The following is a 22,036-nucleotide window of genomic DNA, read 5'->3' on the forward strand; positions in this document are numbered from 1 at the left end:
TCAACACATCAATTCATAACTTTAAAGCTAATAAAGTGCCAACTTTCATAGAGATGGTCAACAGTTTACTAAATTCAAGCAGGCAAATGTTCACAATATTTTATCCCCATACCTCACCATGCATCTGCTTTATAAACTGACGTAAGACAGTTTTAAAGTATGAAAACAATCTCATCTATTTGCTGCTTTGCCTGGTGACATTTTGCTACCAAATCTCTGGTTTGTAATTTGGCTCATCTCACAGGTGTTCTTATAGCAGAGATCTCAATGGGATTTTTTTTTAATTTTCAAGATACTAATCTTTCTGTCAGTGAAAAATAAGGAATAAACTTGTTTCTTGAGTGGCAATGAAATGCAGGAAGGCTAGGTATTCCCAGTAAGGGAAATTGTGAAACTGAAAAACATTCAGGAACCCTTAGTGACATGCCTGAATATTTTTTTCTGAAGATCTGTTCTAGCAGGTAACTTTTGCAGCTGCATCTTTTGAGAAGCGAATATATTGAGGTGATGAAACTAGGACTCCCCTGGGTAGCTTAACAACTTTCCCAATTTAGTTTTCAAGTGCATGCTGTTGTTCTGTTTGTATCCTGTCATTTATACTGTTCCCAGTATGTATTTTCACATTATATATCCTTATTGTTTGTCTGAAAAAAAAATGAAGTTCCTATGTCTCATTTTTGCAAGTACGTATTTTAGAAAGTTTTTTTTTTTAAATTTTTCAGTGTAAACATACACAGCCGAATCTCCTTTCCCTCTTCCCTTCTTTTCCTCCCTTCTCCTCAACTTGTTGTAAGATAAAAACACTTTTCATCCAACACAAGAAATTCTATTTAGTCTGATACGTGTGCCATTGATTCATATAACTGTAGTCTAAGATATGCAAAATTAACGGTGATGTGGTGCTGTATGATGTAGTTAGCACTCACCAAAGATCTCAGATGTTTGTGTTTAATTATTTTCCTTTTTTTGAGGGCTTTTTGAGCTTATATTTCCACCTCGGAAATATTTCTTCAACCACCAGGAAACAGACTGTTAGAGGAAATACCCTACTGACATTGATCTACTTTGTATAAACAAGTCAATAGTCTGCAGAGCCACTAACTCATGACTGCTTTATTTTACAGGATAAACAGTCTTGGACGAGGCTAGGAATTCATCTTTCCTCATGTTTGCCTTTTGTGCAAAATAAAACTGCTTTGTCAAAAACTTTCCAATAAATGAAAACATCTTATCTTTGAGTATTCTCTTCTCCTGTGGTTGAATAATCCCTTAGAGGTGATAACCAAGATAATTTAAAATTAAGTTAATGTGACCAAGCTGGTAGACACTACTAGATGAGGATATATACATTTGAAATAGTCACCTGACATATCCAGCTATACTCTATCTAGAGAAACTGGCACACTCCAGACTGTGCTTAATCTTTCTAACTGTTTGCACTTGACTAATACTATCTGCACCCAAAGAACTCACTTTTTGTACCAGTTGATGGCAGAGCTACAGGCTACGATGTCCCATAGAATGAGATATTCTATACCCCTAGACACTGTTGAAGCCAGTACTCCGCTTTTTTTCATGTGGCTCTATATATATTTCTTTTGTTGACAAAATTATTGCATCCCTTAGAATATTTTATTATTTATTTCAATATCGTTTTGATGTGGACTCATTTTTGAGATACTTTTCATAGTTTGCTGAAATTTCTTAACAAACTCTACCCATGTTCATCTTCAGAAAGAAAGGTCATTGGTGTGTGTGCTTTAAAAGGACTTGAGGTTACATGGTAACTTGGTGAAGAAGGAAGACTATGGAAGTAAAGTCTGAAGGACTCCAGTTGACTGACTACAGGGAGTTTTATATTTGGATCTTAGTTAATAATGAATCCAATTAAAATCGTACTTTAGTACTTGTGCTTAACATACATAAATGGAGCAAAGTGAACTTCTGAAACAAAAAGTAGATAATTAGGGTAATCCATCGACACAAAAAACTCAACTGTACCAAGAAATGCAGACTACTAATGGTTTGCCTTGAAGAAGTCCTAAAAGTAGAGAAACAGGATTTGATGAGAATTCACTGGCTGGAGTATGATACCTTTTATATTACTGTCTAGTGAATAATGTATATTCCTCTTTGTTGAAGAAAATGTGATGGTATGATAGATGAGAGTCTGTCAGGGTCTTATAGGTATAACGCCTGAAAGCAAAGTGGTGGAACAAGTGACCTCCTGAAATTCCTTCTGTTTGTATGACATGTTGACCTCTTTCAAACACAATAATTTCATCCCTAGGTACAACCTTTGACCCTGCTTTCACAGGTGAACTGTGTATACACAGTCTTCTGACTATGTAGACATCCCAGATGGTATTCATTCTGTTTTAAAAGTATTTGTACAGATCCTTCATTTGTACATCTTTAAGCTTTTTTTTTTAATGGCATTTTCAGCAGTGTTCAGCTTCTACTTTTTATTTCAGGTACTGTATACTTCAAACCTTTTATAAGAAGTAATAAACAAAAAAAGAAAAGGACGAGATTTGGCTGCTTAGAAACTCTCTCTGTAAACAATCCAGCCTCACCTCTTGCTGTGAAGAATTCCTCTGACACTTTGCTTGAACAAGTTGTGAAGCGTTGGGTCCAATGCCAAAGATTTGCATTTGTATCTGGAAGAGGAACAGGACCAAGTGGTAACATGTCCGCTGAAATAATTACTTAAATAAAAAACCACTGCATCATTTCTAAAGAAATTATAATATAAATTTTAAAATTTCATGGTACAATTTGTATTAGTGTTCAAATACTTGGAATCTCTTTCTGATATTGTCTAGTGTGGCTTCACTGAAGCTAATGGAATAATGCTGGTCTGCTGCTCAATGAGAATACAGAGAATTTGCCCTATAATTTTTTCTTTATAATTCTCCATAGGTCTTGATTAACCAAATTAATGTAAAAGTAAATTGCTTGCTAGTTAACTGTATAGTGTTTGATTGGCCAGGGAGCTCACAGGAGAACAATTTACATTTCTAGTACTGTTTATAGTCAGTTCATTCTTTGCACAATTGCTATACTTTTTCATTGTAAAAGAACATTTTTTGAGATCACATTTTATTTTCAAAGGCAAGTAGTATGTTTCAGTTGATCATGTAAGTAAGTTTGAGGCCAGATTTTATTATTTGCTTGAGAAACATATAACACAGTCAGATTTTGGGTTTACAGTGGGGGCTGTTTGGCTACTAAGTAGCAGTAGTGAAAGCACATGATATTCTCTCCTTCCAGAGATGGCAATGATATTTAGATCCTGTCATAATCACCTCTAGCAATTCTTAAGTGTAAGAAGAATCACATTGATGTCAAAGCAGCATTCGCTTAATTTTAGTGTGCTAATTTTGAGTAACTTTGGAAGGCAAGCTACTAGACCTAGGCCAAACCTCAAACTGTGATAGTATTACAGGGAAAAGATGCAACTACTAAATATAATCTGCTGCTGTAACTTTCTAGAAAGAAAGTTGGAAACTTGGGCAAATATTTAATGAAAGTAAGATGTATAAGGAAAAGGAATAGCTTTACACATACAAATTTACAAATTCAATATTAGCGTGTGCATATCTGTTTTTGGTGAGGAGAAACATATGTCTATTTTATGTTTAGAACTGTCATCACTTGCCAAATATCTTTCTTGCTACATTTGAGTTACTAATGATTTTTTTTGCAAAACTGAACAACTCAATGGGCTGATTACATTCAATGAAATCACTTTAATTGCAACTTTCACTATGTCTTCCCTAAAAACTGAAAACTCTGTATAACAACAGAAGCATTTTACAGAAATTAATGATATAAATGCTTACTTCTATGCTATTTAAAAGACATTTTGAAAAAATATGTCTGCATTTTTTGGAATCGAATAGTGAATTTTGTTGATGGAGTAAAGAGAAAGGAGGAGTGAAAGCTCCAAGAACTACTAGAAGTTTTCCAATATGTAAGTGATACTACCTGCTTCCCAGTCTGGGATAAAATCCATTGACTTGCTTGATTTTTCTTCCACAGCATTGCTTTCCCACATTTTACTATTGAGACAAGTACTGAAGAACATGGAGATACTCTGTTTATTTAGCAGTAGTAAGGTAGTGTTAGCAATATAATATTCCATGAGCTGGTGGTTATTCTAGAGCAGAGATTATATTTACTATTCAAAAAAGAACAGATTGTGTAGTGTGCCCTTTCTTACATACTTTTTTTTCTGGCTTCTTATTTATTTCTAGCACTGGGACATTACACTCAGCCCTGTTAGCTATCTAAGGGCGTGGAGGCAGATAAATAGAAACAATTAGTTTCTCTTGATGATCGTGACATGGGTGATAGTTAATCTTTGATGGCAGGAAACCTAGATCATTCAAAAGTGTCCATACCATAAGAAAGATTTTGAAAATCTAGGTGGGGAAAAGATTAGTGGAGAAGAAAAAACACATTTATATTTATGCAAAATTGCTCAGAGTCTAGTTGTGTTCTTTTCATTTTATGTAAGGGGGATTATATATGGCTAAATGACTGTATGATTCTTCAAAAAATTAGAGCTGTTTTTTCCCACGTATTTCTAATATCTATATCATTAAGAAAGAATGTGAAGAGTGTCCAATGATAGTCTCAGAAACGCATTCTTTTTACGTTTAAATTATTTTATAACTTAATATGAGCAATTGAAATAGATCTGATATATCTTTTAAGCACTGAAAGTGACTCTTGCTTAATGGATTTGTTAATGAAACTTCTGAAGATACAGAATGAAATTGTAAATTATTCACAAAATGGTTGCAAACAAATGGCAAAGAAACAAAGACAGAAAGATGTTGCTGATGTAGCTGATGGTATGACATTTGCTGTTATGCGCAACCTGTAGATCTATTGAAAGTCATACAGGCTTAAGATGTAGGCACCAGGTCTGAAAAAATGAAATTCTCTGAATCTCCATGGAGGTCTTAAGACCTTAGAAAGTTTACTTCAGATTTGTTTTGTGTGACTAGTGTTTTTTCCTGCTTCGAGTTAATATCTTTGCATTTTTCTGAGCTGAAAGGTGGTGTTTTTTTTTTTTTTTTAGTATAATGTGAAAATGTATATAAATGAGAACTATCGTATAATATTATTTATAAACTTACCTTGAAACAAGAAAACACTACAAGAGCTCTTCTTCATCAGCTAGTTTTATCTGCTTTGTGAAATCAGATAATTCTAGTTTCAGTCAATTTGGATATACACCTTTGCTTTACCTTTTCTACTTTACATTTTAGCCTCAGCCACTCAAAAAAAATTTGCTTTCTAAATAATGCAGCTCTGGATCTATGTTTATGGTTCTGTTATGGTATGGACATTAAGAACAGGAGGGAGAAAACAACACTGAAAACTGCATCGTTATTGTGAAAAACTATCCTTAATTTCTTGAGTATGATGTAGTATGTGCTCTCAGGCAGTCATCGAAGTTAGAATAATATTTTAGCTCAACTTGCCAAAGTAGTAAACATGATAGAGGTGTAAATACATGGGTTTACAACTTAAAACAACACGGAAAGTGAGGTAGGAAAATTTCTACAGTCTCATTGATCAGGATTATTGTGTTTTTACGTAATTCAATGATGGTATTTGTATAACTATGTCTTAAATACTCCATTAGTTTTCGTATGTGTCAGCCCTGAAACAAAATTCATACTCTTAAAGACCTTTCATCTCAATGTTAATGCCTACCTCCATGCTCTGGCTCTGTTATAGGTATTGACTTCAGTCAGAGACCAAAAAGTCCCTCTGCCTAGAACTGTGTACTACTAGAAATGCATTTCTTACTAAAACTAAACATTTAGTACCACATAAAGAAGCAGGGGGTTGTGTCTGGTAGCTTCATCTTGTGACATTGACTATTTTCTAAGTTGCATAACTGGAGGATTCTCTCTGGCATTTTGTCTGAATGATCTTCTATAAACCTTCAAGCTGGTCATTTTTCATCTTCCTATAGTAGAGATGTTTGGGCTTAGGGTGTCTGTTCAGCCTATGAACCTGGAGTTTCAGCACCAAAGAATGAAAACCCCTTTTCGGTGGAGCTGCTTTTGCAAGAGAAGCAATGGGAGTTGTTGACTGCATTTTTATCATTATCACTTATATGTCAACCAAATGTGCAAAAATCTTTCACTCTAGCTCCAGGATGGTGAGGTTGGAAGCAGCTGGGGCAAATGTAGGAAAGGAAGATATAATTATCCTGTAATTTCTCTTGAACCACCAAAGCAACCAAAAAGTGGTCCTGGCTGTTTGCTGGGAAATGTATTTTAGAACATTCTGTAAACAGTCTTTTTTTAACTTGGCATGAGCTTAAGTTACTGAACTTTAATAAAGGAGCAAAAGCTTTTATATGTTTCTGCAAGTTAATATGAGTCTATACTATCTAAAGAGAGAGAGTCTGGTGGAATATTTATTATTAGTGAGACTAGGAATTTACATGTAGTTTAGGCAAAAAAATTCTAAATACCTCTCCAGTGTTGAGCAGTGGTGGTGATCAATGTGTGAAGACTGCATCTACACTCTAAAAATTCTTCATTAATTATATTAATGTCAAATGTAGGAAAAGTGTAAGTTTTCCTGTATTAGTACACCTACACTATTCCATTTTTCTAAATGAAAAACTTTCTCGAATCTTTATCAATCTTCTGGAAAAGGGGATTGGATGCACCCTCAGTTTAGAGAAGGGCAACAAATCTGATGAAGAGGCTGGAGCACAGGTCCTATGAGGAGCAACTGCGGGAACTAGGGCTGTTTAGCCTGGAGAAAAGGAGGCTGAGAGGAGACCTTATTACTGTCTACAACTACCTGAAAGGAGGTTGTGGCATGAAGGATGTTAGTCTCTTCTTCTGAGTAGTAAGCAACAGGACAAGAGGAAACATCATCAAGTTGTGGCAGGGGAGGTTTAATTTGGATATTAGGAAAAATTTCTTCATAGAAAGAGTTGTCAGGCACTGGAACAGGCTGCCCAGCGTTTAAGTCACCATACTGGGAGGAGTTTAAAAGACATATAGACCAGGTTCCTAGGGACATGGTATAGTCCCAGTGTTAGGCTAATGGCTGGACTCAATCCTGAGGGTCTCTTGCAACCAAAATTATTCTGTGATCCTATGATTCTATGATTCTAATCACATCTGAATAAAACAGCTACATTTATGACTACGGTGCTCTCTAATGAAGTAATTCAGTACCTGGATTACCACCTGAGTGACTCTTAGAAATGACAGATTGTAGCATGGAGGGTGTTGGTCTCTTCTCCTGAGTAGCAAGTGATAGGACAAGAGGAAATGGCCTCAAGTTAAGCCAGGGAGGGATCAGATTGGATTTTAGAAAACATTTCTTTATGGAAAGGATCATGAAACATTGGAACAACCTGGCCAGGTGTCCTGGTTTTGTTAAAAACAAGACCAGTTTCTCTTTCAGTGAATTTTCCTTTCAGCTAAGTGTCCTCTAGGTAACTGTACTTTTCTGAATTTTTTTTCCTGCTTGTTTTTCTTGGACACTGTGCTTGGTGCTGATATCGCCAAGGTCAAGACCAACGGAATGCTGAAGAAGCCTCATGTTTAAATTTATTGCTATGACAGCCAAGAATTCCACACATCCCATAATTGAGAGGGGCATGTTTGAGAAGGGGCAGAGAAAACAGGTGACTAAAACTGACCAACTGAGTATTCCATCCCATAATTGTCATACCCCCAATACAAGAGGGCGATCATGAGGGTCTAGCTCTCTTCGACCATGGCCGGCATCTGAAGAGGACCTTGTCACCCATGCCTGTGATGCTAGGCCCAAGGCCCTGCAACTCCTGCACCCAGTTTCCGGTTTGCTGTGAAGTCCCGTCCATGACTTATGGGAGCCTGCCTTACAGCTGCTGGAGCAACACCAGCTCCGCCCACCCAGCTCTGCCACCACTGGAATGACACCAGCTCTGTATCGAGCATTCAAGATTGGTTTTGTATATTTTGTATATATTCTCTGTTTATTAGTAGCCTTAGTAAAACCCTTTAAAACCTTCCAACTTGAAGTTTAAGTCTCCCTTCCTTCCTTCTTATGTTCCTTATCATCTTTCCGATCTAAAGGAAAGGGTGGAGGAAAAGTGAGGGGGTAACAGAGAGCATCTGCCATGGTTTATTGTTGCCTTGCTTTAAACTTTGACAACCAGTGAAGGGGTGGAGTCACTGTCCCTGGAGGTGTTTTAAAGACGTATAGATGAGGCTCTTAGGGACATGGTTTAGTGTGAGATTTAGGTTATAGTTGGACACAATGATCTTAAGGGTCTCTTCCAACGGAATGATTCTATAATTCTATGATTGTTTCACAGTCTTGCATGTCTTCATAAATTATTCTAACAAAATGAGTTGATGAGCTATAATGATACAACAGGAAAAGCAACATTTTTTGTTATTAAAACTATCAAGTACATCCTGAGCTTGACATATTCTCCTTTATTTCTCAGACATTTGTTGAAGACTGAGCTGTTGGGAAAAGCTGAAAATGTTCATGATACAGGTTTGCTTATGAAATCTTTCAAGTACAAGCATCCTTTTACTCGGAGAAAAGAGATGAACAACTGGGATTTTTCTGTATCTTGGGGACATACTGAGATGCTGATACTAAGAACATACCAAATTCTTTTGACGAGAAAGGCTTTTTAATATGATATTTTCATTGATTTAAACCTGAATTGAGGAATTAATGTGGCTTTGCTGTCTAGAATAGAGTCAGAAAGTCTTCTCCACAGCTGAGGTTAAGCAAAGGTTGTGATACTACAAATTAGAACTAGATAGGAGACTGATATTGAGAAACTGGAACCTTGTTAGCTATACTAATAATCATTCAAGTCTCTGAGACAAAGGGTCCCTAAAGGTGAAATAGCTGGAGTTTGAATACAAATGGCTGCGTTATTATTAACACATCCATTCATGAAAGCAAGTTTGTAATATATATTTGAAACTGAGCTTTCAGGGAGATTAAACAAAGTCTATGTAGATGAAACACATAGGGAGTCTGAGATGTATTTCTTTGGTTGTATGTACTTTACTTAAATAACCAGACATAAATACATTTCTCAATGAGAAAATCATGTTAAAAGAACATTGTTAAGGTTGCAAAGTAGAATGCTGAAAGATCAGGAAAGGTGTGAAAATAGCATTGCTGTGTAACACATTTGGACATTTGTTATGTTAAATACTTCCATCTGATTCTAGGTCTGTTTTGTGCAAATGGTGAGTGACATTGCTCAATGGTTAGCTATTTGACTTTTAATCTACATTTGTTAAGCAAAACTTACTACATGTTCTACAAATTCTGCTTTGAAGACACAGTTTTTACTTCTCTCATTTCTACTGTGCACATTACTATAGTAGCTGAAGATTCCACATGTATTTTTGTGAACTCAAACTGATGTTTGTTCTGAAAGTTATTTCTGCTTGTGTACAGGGAGTGGAGGAACAAATGCTTCAAGAAAAATATAATCTGCTAATTTTAGAGAATTTTAAAGGTAATGAGAGTGTTTGTCATTATTGTTTCCTTAGTATTGTCATGTTCAGTATTATCCAGCACTCTAGATATTTAAAGTACTGTTCTCAGTGACTTCACCTTGAGTTCAGAAAATTTGAAGAAGGACAGTTCGTCATGCTTTTTCTTATATTTCCCCGTATGGCTTCTCTTTCCCTATATGGTTTCTCTCCGGTCCCTGTACGGGCCACAAATTAATCTGTCAAGGTTTAATTGCAAGGCGACAATAAACCGCGGCAGATGATCTCCATTACCCTCTCCCCTTAGATAGGAAAAAGTGATAAGGAGGAAGGAAGAGAGGCTTCAAGTTGGAAAGGTTTTAAAGGCTTTACTAATGCTACTAATGAATAGAGAAAATGATACAAAATATGCAAATCCAATCTTGAATGTCCTGGGGTAGAGCAGCGTTTAACCCCTCCTGCGCGGAGTTGGTGTGCCTGCAGCAAGCTGGCGTGGCTCCAGCAGCTGCAGGACAGGCATCCAGAAGTCCTGGGTGGGACTTTACAGCAAACTGGAACCGGATTCAGGGATGCAGGGTCTCAGGCCTTGGATCACAGGCATGGGTGGCAGGGTCCTCTTCAGATGCCGGCCATGGTCGAAGATAGTGAGACCCTCGTGATCTCCCTCTTTTATAGGGTGTATGACACGTATGGGATGGAATACTCAGTCAGTTTTAGTCACCTGTTCTGTCCTCCCCTCCTTGCAAATATGCCACTCTCATGACGGAACACGTGAAATCTTATCACTCTTCTTGGTTGTTATAGCAATAAACCTAAACATGAGCTTCTGCATTCCATTGGTCATCTTATCAGTCCTGGAGTGAACAGCGTCTCAAAAAATATGCAGCTAACTTCAGGAAAGTGCAGTTACTTAGAAGAACTTAGCTGAAAGGAAAATTTACTAAAAGAAAACTGGTCTTTTTTTTAACAAAACCAGGACAAGTTTTTTCTCCATTGCTTGTTCTGGGTTCCAGTGGAAGGCAGTCACAGAAGAAGGGAGCACATGTGTCCCTGGACTACTTTTGTGTTTTGTTTCGGTTTAGTCTCAGTGTTAGTTTTTCAAAGAACTTTCTTCAGCTCTGTCCACAGTTTCCTTCCCAGACTGTTTTCAAAGCTGATTAATCAGTCTAAGTTTGCCCTTTGAGGCCTTTTCAGCTCTTCTAGAAACCCTTTTCTCATCATCAGTTCCGCGTGGCTTCTTATGAGGCACCTCTCCTGAGTCTTGTGGGTCCCACTTATAGTTTGCATGCCCTGTGTGGTCTACAGTAGCTCCTATCTGAATCAGTACAATAAGTATCTGTTTTCAAAACAGCAAGATGAGATAGTTGTCTCAAGTGGAAAACTTCACCTCATTTTACTTCCAACATTTTACTTCAAGTCAACATTTCTTACTATTTTAATTGTTGGCAGCGCCACTAAACCCTATTCCGTGAAACAGTAATCTTATGGAATTCCATCATGACTTCTTTCCCTGCTCTTCTCAGGCTCTGCCTGTTGGTTTAGCTGCATAATAAGATTAAAGAATGAGCCCTTGGGCACAGGGAAACATGTTAGTGTAGGGTTGGACCCACCTGACCAGTACCTTAGCAGGTACTTATCCTGCTTATGTCTCACAAATAAGCATTGCCGATTACAAAGGGACAAATAAAATCCTTCTCAGGTTCCTTATTTCAGCCATGTGAAACTGTAAAGAAAGGAATACAAAGTTAACCAGGTGAGAGAGAGAATAGAGGGAACATGAAGTTGTAGGATGTGGTTGCATCTCTGCTGAATGAGCTAGTCTTATCCTCTTAGCTCTTGCATGGGGCATAATTACGACCATCGTTTGCTGCATCTTTTAAAATTATCTGCCAACCCTTTACTCAAAGTTGTGCAAAGCTTTCATGGACTGTTAAGGACTTCTTCTGTAAGTAGATATGGCCTACAAGACTTACTTTTCAGTCTAGCCATGGTAAAGTAGAGCTTTTGGAAAAGCTTCCCAAGAGGAGCAATATAACATGATGTCAATTTTTTATGATAGAGATTACTGTCCAGTTGTGTCATGGTTTAACCACAGCCAGCAATTAAGCATTACACAGACACTTGCTCACTTCTCCCCTGGTGGGGTGAGGGAAAGAATCAGAAGAGTAAAAGTGAGAAAACTCGTGGGCTGAAATAGAGACAGTTTAATAAGCAAAAGCTGTGCACTCAATCAAAGCAGAACAAGGGATTAATTCACCACTTCCCATTGGCAGGCAGGTGTTCAGCCATCTCCAGGAAAGTTGCGTTCCAGCACATGTAATGGTTACTTGGTAAGACAAAATGCTCTAAGTCCAAGCCCAGCTTTTATACTGAGCATGAAGTTGCACAGTATGGAACATCCCTTTGACCAGTTTGGGCCAACTCTCCTGGCTGTGCCCCCTCCCAGCTTCTTGTGCACCTGGCATAGCATGAGAAGCTGAAAAACATGAGTGTATTAGCAACATTATTCTAGCTCTAAATCCAAAACACAGCACTCTACCAGCTACTAGGAAGAAAATTAACTCTGTCTCCCCTGGGAGAAGGGTGTGAATAAAAGAAAGGGCTTCTGCTGGGTGCAAATCCACTGCGATGTTCAAGATATTTGACAAAATTTGGTCTTCATAATAATTATTTGTATTGTTTTGGAGATCAAGTCTTTGATTATAGTGTCAGCTTCTCAATTTTCTGCAGTTAGGTAGAAAATCTAATCAGTGTGGGTTAGATCTGTGGTTTCCATGCAAAACTTAGATCTGTAAAATGGTATTATATACAGAAGCAGTTTAACTAATGCATGGTTTCCTGCAAAAGCTGTAGCAATCCTTGAAGCAACTTTTTTCTTTATTTCTTTTTTTTTTTTTAAATTTCACATTGCCTGAACTGAATGTTGTCATGGCCACAAACAGAAGACTGCCAATTCTCCCCACACCTGTGAACCTTTTGTCAGATGAAGAGAGTGACAATGAGAAAAAAAGACAAAGTTTATGTGATGGCATAAATATAAAATTATAAGAAGTGGTAGAGTGGAAATGTTTCACTGGAGGGAAACATAATTTATATGTGCTCTAAGCAAAAGGTGATATGTGTATGTGAGCATGTATGTTTTAACAAAGGCTGCCTTTTTACAGGCTGTGTAGGCAATCTCTCTTCAAATCCTTGTGGAATTTTTAATCACAATACTAACTTTATTACCATACATTCTCAACTTTCTTGACCTAGATATTCTAAGTAAATTCTTCATGCTTTTATATATTTTAAAATAGCTTAATTTTATATTATTGTTGTCTTAAAATAATCAAACGTACTTATGTCTTAAGAGGCCAAGCCTTGCTTTGAATTACAGTGTCAAAATATCACTCTCTATAATGCATACTGCTGATATATGAATTTCAGTACACGGTATTGGATTCCTTTAATGATCTAATACCATCTCTATTGTGATTCAAATAAACCGACTAATTCAAATTCACAATGTTCTGGTGTATCCAGTAAGATTTTCCTGCAAGCATTCATTTAATACTTTATACGTGATTTATCAGAAGATCCGTGACACTTGTATGAATGTTAATCTTACAATTTATCAAAAACATTTTTGCTTTTTTTACTCAGGAAACATTGCAAAACCTCACAATATGTTAGTTAGTAATTATTTGAGTGTAAATTGCTCAAACTCTATGTGATACATGCAGTAGTAATATACTGTGAATGGAATTGTGCAGTCTGCATGCATAGCTGATCAGAAAGTTGTGCCATTGCTGCTCATTAGGACTACTAGGAAAAGCTTTTTCATGGAAGTTGTACAGTGTCTACTAGTTCTTCTCAAAATATATAGATTTTTCATTCATAGGATGGCATAGATTTGTTCTTGGGCATTTTGCTCTAGTTTGGTAAGAGAGGGAAAAGATCTGTAAAGGTCCTTTTCTTTTTTTTTTGTCCCCCCTTTTCCACTTTTCTGATGCTTCCCTTGAAGCAGAATCAAGGAATTAACTTACATTGCCACAGTTTGGCAGTGTAGTTGACATGTGGCTGGAGTATGCTAGTGAATATGGATCATCTTATTTGTTTCCAACACTCATAAGCCTGTGAATCTGCTACCGCAGACAAGTAAGACACATCAAACTCCAAAGTCTGCTCTGTCCATATATGGTAGGATTATGCATCTTAGAGCTATTCATCTGGCATTTCATATAGCCTTTTATTAATTTATGTTTTTAGGGTGGAGGGAAATACTTATAATTTTTCTTCAAATACCTGATTGCTGCATGCATTGCCCTTTATAGTTTACATTTTAGTATTCTAATTGGTATCGACATGCATAAATTCGTCAGCAAATCACTACTGTAGATGCTAAATTCTTTATGAATTGCATCTTCTCTTATTTTTAGTATCAAAATAGTTATACAAAAACTAAAACCAAGTTCCAATATATATTTCTTTCTCTATAAAAACAGCTTCACATACATAAACTGGTTTACTTTATATGTCCTGTCCATATAACTGTGTGTATGTTAGAGAAGTGTAAACTCAGACAAAATTTTTATAGCTTATGATTCAGAATTAGATGTAGGAAGATCACGTTAGCTAAATATTAAGTCTCTACATGCAGTCTATTACCAAATAAGTCTAAAAAAACCACTTGCAAAAACTTTGACATCCATTCCTGCACATAAAGTGTCCTAGCAATTTGTGCTCTGAGAGTAGTTGAAAACCACCCCATCATACATTTACATTGACAAATTATGTTGGTATGAAGGTTATAGGTTGTTTCAAAATTGCATAGCCTGAAGTTGTTCCTTTTTCAAATGAAGTATGACTCAGCTTTCAAGTCTAGTAATTTATTATAAGTTTGTGTCTGGCTGAGATCACAGGTCAGATTCTAAAAGGTGGTAGGCTAAAGTGGGCACAGGAAAGCTAGATCTGCATTTTCTCTGCCTGATACTTGGAAAATGTCCTCAGAATTACCAACTCTAATTTTTGCCAAACTTAAAACTTTTTTCTATGCCTGTCAAAAGTTAAAAAATATATCATACTTGTTAAAAAATGAGGGCTGTTGTACTGGGATAAGCACAAATGAGGCTTGATTTGTTTGCATAGTAGTTGTGAAGGAGGAATGCCTTGAGAGTGGACCTGAGTCCAAGTGGATTATGCAAATTATTGTTATTTTCTACTTGTTAGCTATATGAAATACATAATATATGCAAAACGCATTACAAAATGACTTCTGTTTCTGTTCTGTGCAATCTTCTGTTGTCATTCCTTACTACCTTTAACACAGTCTCACTGGCAGCAGTAGACATATTCCAGGATGAAGTGGTGGATGATGTATTTGTATTCATTATGTATGGCTTGTGATTTCAAATATCTCACTACAGAATTGAGTTAAATTCAGCTAAAGAGATACATAGAAGTTCTTGCTTTACCTTTCTTATACTGGAAAACCTTTTGGTTTTGATTTTTTATTTTCTAGAATAATCCTGTTTAAATTCTCTTCACTATTCTGAAGGAGTATAAAACTAGAAGTTCATGCAGTCTTAAAGACAACCATTTAAATTAGACAAAGTCACCAATACCTGTATGTTCCTGAATCAGGAAACGCAAGTTGCAGCCTGGAATCAAATAGTCTATACAACGTTTTAAAATAATAAACTAAAACACAAAATATTTTGCATCTGTTGTTTGATCTGTTTTTGTGTCTGGCATCCCTTAGAATATACTTTGTGCCCATTTTCAGTTTTGAGGATGTTAGAATTTAATTGTAGTGGGGAGCATATCATTAGTCTTGAGGATCTGCCAGACATTAAGTTCTCTAGTGGCCAACATTCTCACAAAGCTTTGAAACACAGTCTTTGGGTTCACTAATGATTTGGTATCATTTGGCTGCAGAAGCCTACCAATAAAAATATTTGTAGACATTAAAGTTTATTTTATGCTAACAAAGAATTCAGAGTGAAATATGGACAAAATATGCATGAAGGCAAATAAGCCTACTTATTTACTCTTTGTTCTCTTTTTCCTTTCATAAATTACAAACAAACTGATTTCTGTAGTTTGTATACATATATCTTGAACATTAGGCATATTAAAATGAATTCTACTGGGGGAGAGACCATACAGAAAATTGTTTGATCCATTTTTGTCTTTAAATTATACCATCATTATACTTTTCTTGGTGTCATATAAGGCATGATATTCCACACAGAACTACAGAAAATTTGTACTGAATTCTCATCTACTACCACTTTCAGAAGAACAGCGTGGATCAAATATCTATCTGATAGAGAGTTAATTCTCTTTACTGGAGGCACTTTCAAACAGCACAAATCTGCAACTTAGTGTACGTAAGAGAGTTCTCATGGACTGATTTTGTACTATATGCAGAAGCATGGTCTGTACTGTCTTCCTGTATGCAACTGTCAAAAAGAAAGAAAAATAAATGTGAAATAACTCAGATAATAGGACAAAACCAAGTTATTGCTTCTTGCACTGTATTTCATTTTGGGCTATGATATATAACCCCAAAGATCAGGGAATATATCTAGTCTTTTCAGAAAAGTGGAACTGAAGCTTTCCAAAACCAATTCTAATTCTCCATGATATAATTAAATCATAGCAACTCCAATAAAGTAATTCCTTGCTCACTGGCAAGGCAAAATATTTTAGCACTAAACATTCATTATCTGTGCAAATTAGTGAAAGGTCTTTGCTTGGACTTTCTAGTGCCAATTTAACAATTTATAAATAATTTTAAAGCAGATTTTTTTAAAAAAAGTAATTAAAAAATTATGGCATCTCTTTACTTCAAGAGGAGTTCACCCTGAAGTTGCCTTGCATAACCCCTCTCTTTTACTGTGGAAATCTCTTTTTCTCTGGAAGTCAGGGAATTACCCATATAGACACTTTATAAATATATATATAAATATATAAAAAGATACATAAATATAAGTTTCCAAGGAGGCGTCTAACGAGAAGTTTCTGCTTATGTGCTCTAATAACCTAAAGTATTGCAAGTGACAAAAGTAAAAAAAAACCCAGAAGCCCTAGTATAATGCAGGTGAAAAAATCTGCCTCTTGCTCTTACCATGCCATAATTAGCATCAGCTTTTGCTATGTTGGGTATCATACACAAGGTAAGGAATCGTACCTGGCAGTAAGTTGGTAACAGGATAGACCACTTTGATCTAAGGAAAAAGGACATGGAACATTCTCGTCTCAACTAACACTTTAGAAAGATATATATTGAATCCTATTTTTTTATTTTTTCCAAATTTGATGTCTTTTAACTATTGCAGCAAATTTGCTCAAAGGTTTTTCACCTGTTTTAAAAGTCCTCCTGAAGAGTACTTCATGTGTTTAGAGGTATAAGAATAACAGAGAGTAGAAACCAAAACACAGCTGGCTGTGAATTGCTGAGATTCGTTCAACCTTAATCTGGAAAATACAAGTGGAGGAATGCCAAGTAATCTTTCAGCTTTCTCTTTCTTTACTGTGTCTTAGGATGTCCTGGTGATCCTCCATTCAAACCATTTGGTATGTAATTTGCCCATTGGTGGTGGTGTTTGCATTTCTCATTCTTACCCATCTCCTGAGTGGTTTACATCTAACCTGAAATGTAATGTCAAAATCAAGATATGTGTATCAGATGAGCCCTTACTATACACAGTTAGAATCCAAACATTACTTCACATGTTTCATGTATGTTTTTGCTGTTTTCATATTGCAGTATATCGTTATTTTTTTTTCCCTTGAACTGTAGGATGACTTTGGTTCCTGTTCAAGCTATGATGCCCTTGGCCTCTCCAGTTTTTGTAGAACTGTGTCCAAATCATGTTAGATGGTTGCTGATCAATTAATTTCATTATTGCTCATACTATTACATACCTGTAGTTATTTCAGACCAGTTCTTCAAATTTTAAAATTAGTTCATTCTCCAAGTAGCTGCATCCAGCATAGTTTCAGTATATCTGTCAATGTAATAATGGAATATTGTAGTTTATCATACATTTTGTAAACAAAAAAATAAAATAAGCTTGGACTGAGGAAAGATCCCTAAAAAATCCTTACTTTATTTATCTCTCCAGTGTAAAAAAAAAAATCTAAACCATAAAAAATGATATTTTTCAAAATGCATTTTTGCACTTATTCTATAGTTTCTTATGAAACCCTTGAACAGAGCTAGGCATTGCATTGTCTGTTGCAGAAAGCTGATTATAGAATCACAGAATTATTTTGGTTCTTAACCCAACACTGTCACTAAACCATATCCCTGAGAACCTCACCTACGTGTCTTTTAAACACCTCCATGGATAACGACTCAACCACTTCCTTGAACAGCCTGTTCCAATGCCTAACAAACTTTTCTGTGAAGAAATGGTTACTAGGTTATTAGTTCTTGTTCATATTGAAATTTTGATTATGGTTACACAGACAACTGTTACTCAGTTTCGTACTCTTCTCTAGAACACGTTTTTCCATCTACAGAAAATCACGTGAGACCACAAATAACCTTATTAATGAAAGAACATATTATATCAGCTACTTCTCCTTAATCTAAAAGGCCCACTACAGAAAAATATCAGGTAGTTTTCAATTGTTTTCTCTTGATTAGTCCATGCTTGCTGCCAGTCATGTTCTCATTTTCTAGATATTTGCTCCAGAATTTTTCAGAAATATAATTAAGGTGAATGGTCTATAATTCATGATCTACTTCGATGTTTTTTAAGACAGACACTGTTCATTCCATCTACTGTGTAAGCTAAGTATGTTTAGACTGAACTACCTGTGTTCCCTTATCAGTGGAGAGAAACATTATATTCTGCAGAAGCCTTGGACCACCTAAATCAGGTAACTGCAGTTAATTTATGAGTAAACATTCTTTTTCCCCTTATTTTCCTACACCTTATTACACTTCACTGCCTTTTCCCAGCTCCCAGATTCTTAACCAACCTCCAAGAGTTCTTAAAGGTAATCAGAAGTTGCCTCAGGCAGTATTCCACATAGTTCCGGGTGAATTTCATCAGACATGAGTAGGTGGAGAACAACAAAACTCTTTCTGGATCTGTTTTCCTTCTTCCTGCCTTCTGCCATTGATATGTGGTTGTCTGATTAGAGTTAACCTTTCCAGTGAAAACGGAAACAAAAGACGGCATTAAACATGTTGGACTTCTTGACATCATTTGTCATTATCATCCAGTTCCTATAGTGTCATGGACTGCTACTTTGCTTGGTTTTCCTCCTAATCTAATTGTAGAATGTTTTGTTGTTGCCCTTTTTGTTCCCTGCTAGTTGTATCTCATTTGGAGGCTTGACCTTTCTAGCTTTGGGCCTATGTGCTTCTGATTTTTTTTTTCCTGCTTGTTCTTAAACATTTGCCTTTTTATTTACTCTCTTGGTGCTTCCTTCTTGAGTTTCAGGACATTGAACAGTTTATGAGGAACATTTGTTACACTTTCTTTCCTCCTTTGCTTTGGGAAAATTTGCTTTTAATAGTGAAGATATGAGACTGTTTTTTCAGAGACTTGCCAACCTCTTTTGGGAATTTATGTCCTTTTTTTCCCTTTGGATTAACTTCTGAAATTTTTCCTACACATTCTGCTGTTTTAAAGTGTATTTTTTCATGCATTAATCTATTTTCAGTTCTTTCTTTTGAATTTATAACTGCTGGAAAGAATCACAGCTGGAGGAAGTCCTCCCACAGTCTTTTTCTCCATCTTTTTCTCCAGAGAAGGAATACAAAAGTCTTGCTGGCATATCCACATCTGTGCTTGCAAATAAATGTTTAAATAAGGTTTATTTTTTACACCAGTCACTATGCTTTTGATATCTTTCATAGTTACCAGGCCTTTATTTTTAAAAAGAAATAATAGTTAACTTTTCCTCATTCAGTGATCTGCAGCCGACATCATTCCAAAGTGCCTCTGTTATTTACTTTCACCATCACATAGAGAGTCTTAACATTTAGTGTCTACCACAGTTTGGACTTAGAACTGCTCTTCCCGTGCTTTCTGAACATTTAGTCCTCCATCCCTTACAAACAGCTAAGGAGACAGCTGTTAAGTATGCACAATTAAAACTCATTACACACTTGATGGCCATATCCTTATAGATGGAACATACTCAGGTCCATGTTCTTTTTCACTTGTGTTACAATTTATCTTATAATGGTACTGTATCTCAGACAACAGGAATAGATGTAAATCATCAACCTGGTAGATGATGACTACAGATGAATGCATACCCTTGTCATCTTTTTGTTTACCTAAATTATTGCACTTCACTCTTCTCTAATTGCCTTCAGTCTCTAAAAGACTTTATTCAGGTGCCCATAACAATATGGCTGTTTTCTTTGCTATCACATGATTTAACTTTTTGATTTTTTTTCGCTTTTATTTCAGGTAATAATTCCTTTTGAAATAAAAGTATAATTTTGAGTGAAATATCTGAAGTTTAAAATCTCTGACAACACATCACTGAAACATCTGAAAATTCCAAGCCATTTTTTTGGGATCTGGAACAGCAATCAATCACAACTCAAGAACTAAGTTTAAGTTTAGAACAGGTTATTAGTAGGTGTAATCATGTAAATCTATGGTAAACTTGACTGAACTTTCTCACACACAGGAAAATGAAACAAAACTCCATAGCTCAGGGTTTATTTTAACATTCAGCAAGTCCCTTCTCTTGCCTTCCCTTGTCTTGTCTTCCCTCTCCTTCTCTTCCCTTTCTTTTTTTTTTTTTTTTTTTTTTTTTTTTTTTTTTTGAAATCTCAGAAAGATTCTCAGGAAGAAACTTGCTTACATTGTGAATTTGGAGATATACAGAAGACTAGTCTTCATTTTTTATTAGGCCCTACATAAACCATTTGGAGCCAGACTTGCAAACTCTTTGCAGTAGAAAATCCTCTAAATCTGGATTTATTTAATGTGTCCGATTGTCAAAGATGGATATTTTCTCTCTTATTTTTCATTGGAATGTATAAAATATGGATATGTTGGCTCACAGGAACTGAGATGGACAATATATGCTTATATAAACAGAAGACAGCAGTTCCCTAGTGAAAGTGGTTGGTCACACCTCGTTATTGTTTTCTTGGTTTGAAAGAACTGAGTAGCTATCAACCTGAGGAAAGATAATTATTTCCTCTATAGTAATGATTAGGCAGAACTATAGTTCAGAAATGAACCAAAATTTAGGAATTAGTAGGAAAACATTGGCATTTTGGTACAGAATCTGAATATTAAACACATGAAGACCTCTTTAAGTAAAAAAGCAATATTTTTTTTTCTTTTTTTGAAATGTATTTTTTCAGTTTAGAAGCCCCAATATCTGAAACCATTTCTCTTACTCTTTTTTATACCTCATCACATTTTATCTGTTTCTTTGGACACTGCAATGAGATGCAATAGAAGTTTAACAAAGAATCTCATAGAAGAAAAAAATGAAATATTTTGTTTCAGTACTGCAGTCTTATTAGTTAATTGATATTTATTTGAACTCATAATGTACATTCTAAATTATTTTGGAGAACTGAAAACACAAGGAAGTGTCACTTGCCTATAAAAATGTGTTATGTTATACACTGAAGCCACTTTAAGCACTGCAGGAGGCATTCATGTCTTGCAATCATTACAATGATACTGAAAGTCTAAGAAGGCTATTAGGGAGAGAAACCACTGGGTCCATCATAAAATGAAATTATGATATCATTATAGTCTGTTGCCCATGAAAGAAAGAATGCACCAAAACAGAAAGAGTTTTTCAGTTCCTGTTTAACTAGAAAAACAAAATAAATTGTTTTGAAATGGCTTATTATTTCTCCAAATGAATGAGCATGTTCCTTCATCATGGAAAATTGAGTGAGTTTTAGGTTTTGCAACATTGTGTGAATAGCAAATGCAGAAAAGCTGCATTTACTGTTATTTATCTGTCATAAACACCTAAAATTACATTATCAACTTCAGAATCCATTGTTAATTTTAATCATAAAACTGTTCAACTTCTATGCAATTAATGGCACACAGAGGGATAATGGGACAAATTAATAATTTTGTTTGCATTTCATATCTGTTGCTAAACTATTTTGCAGTTAACTTTCTACTTTTTTCACATCTCAGAGTTCTTCTGAACCATTTCTTCAATGGTTCAGAAAACATAAGAAAATGTAATATGATACTTTTATATCATGTACAAATTATACAGATCAATATGTCAGATTATTTTTGATCAATGTACAGGAGTGCAATCTTCTGAATCCTACTGAGCTCCTTGCCTGCCAAAGTGATATATTTTGTTGGGAGTGGTACACACATAAAATAGTGCAACCTGGGCTATTTCAACTATACTGATATACTTTTCCAGCTAATGAGGTTGTACATATGTCACATAAAGCAATATTTTTAGAAAATAATATTTGTAGAAATTTTTTCTAGAAAAGGAAAAAGAGAGAAAACAAACAATTATTTTATGGAGTTTATTTGTAGTAAGGGGATGCC

Source organism: Caloenas nicobarica, chromosome Z (genome assembly GCF_036013445.1).
Source record: "Caloenas nicobarica isolate bCalNic1 chromosome Z, bCalNic1.hap1, whole genome shotgun sequence".
NCBI classification, from domain to species: Eukaryota; Metazoa; Chordata; class Aves; order Columbiformes; family Columbidae; genus Caloenas; species Caloenas nicobarica.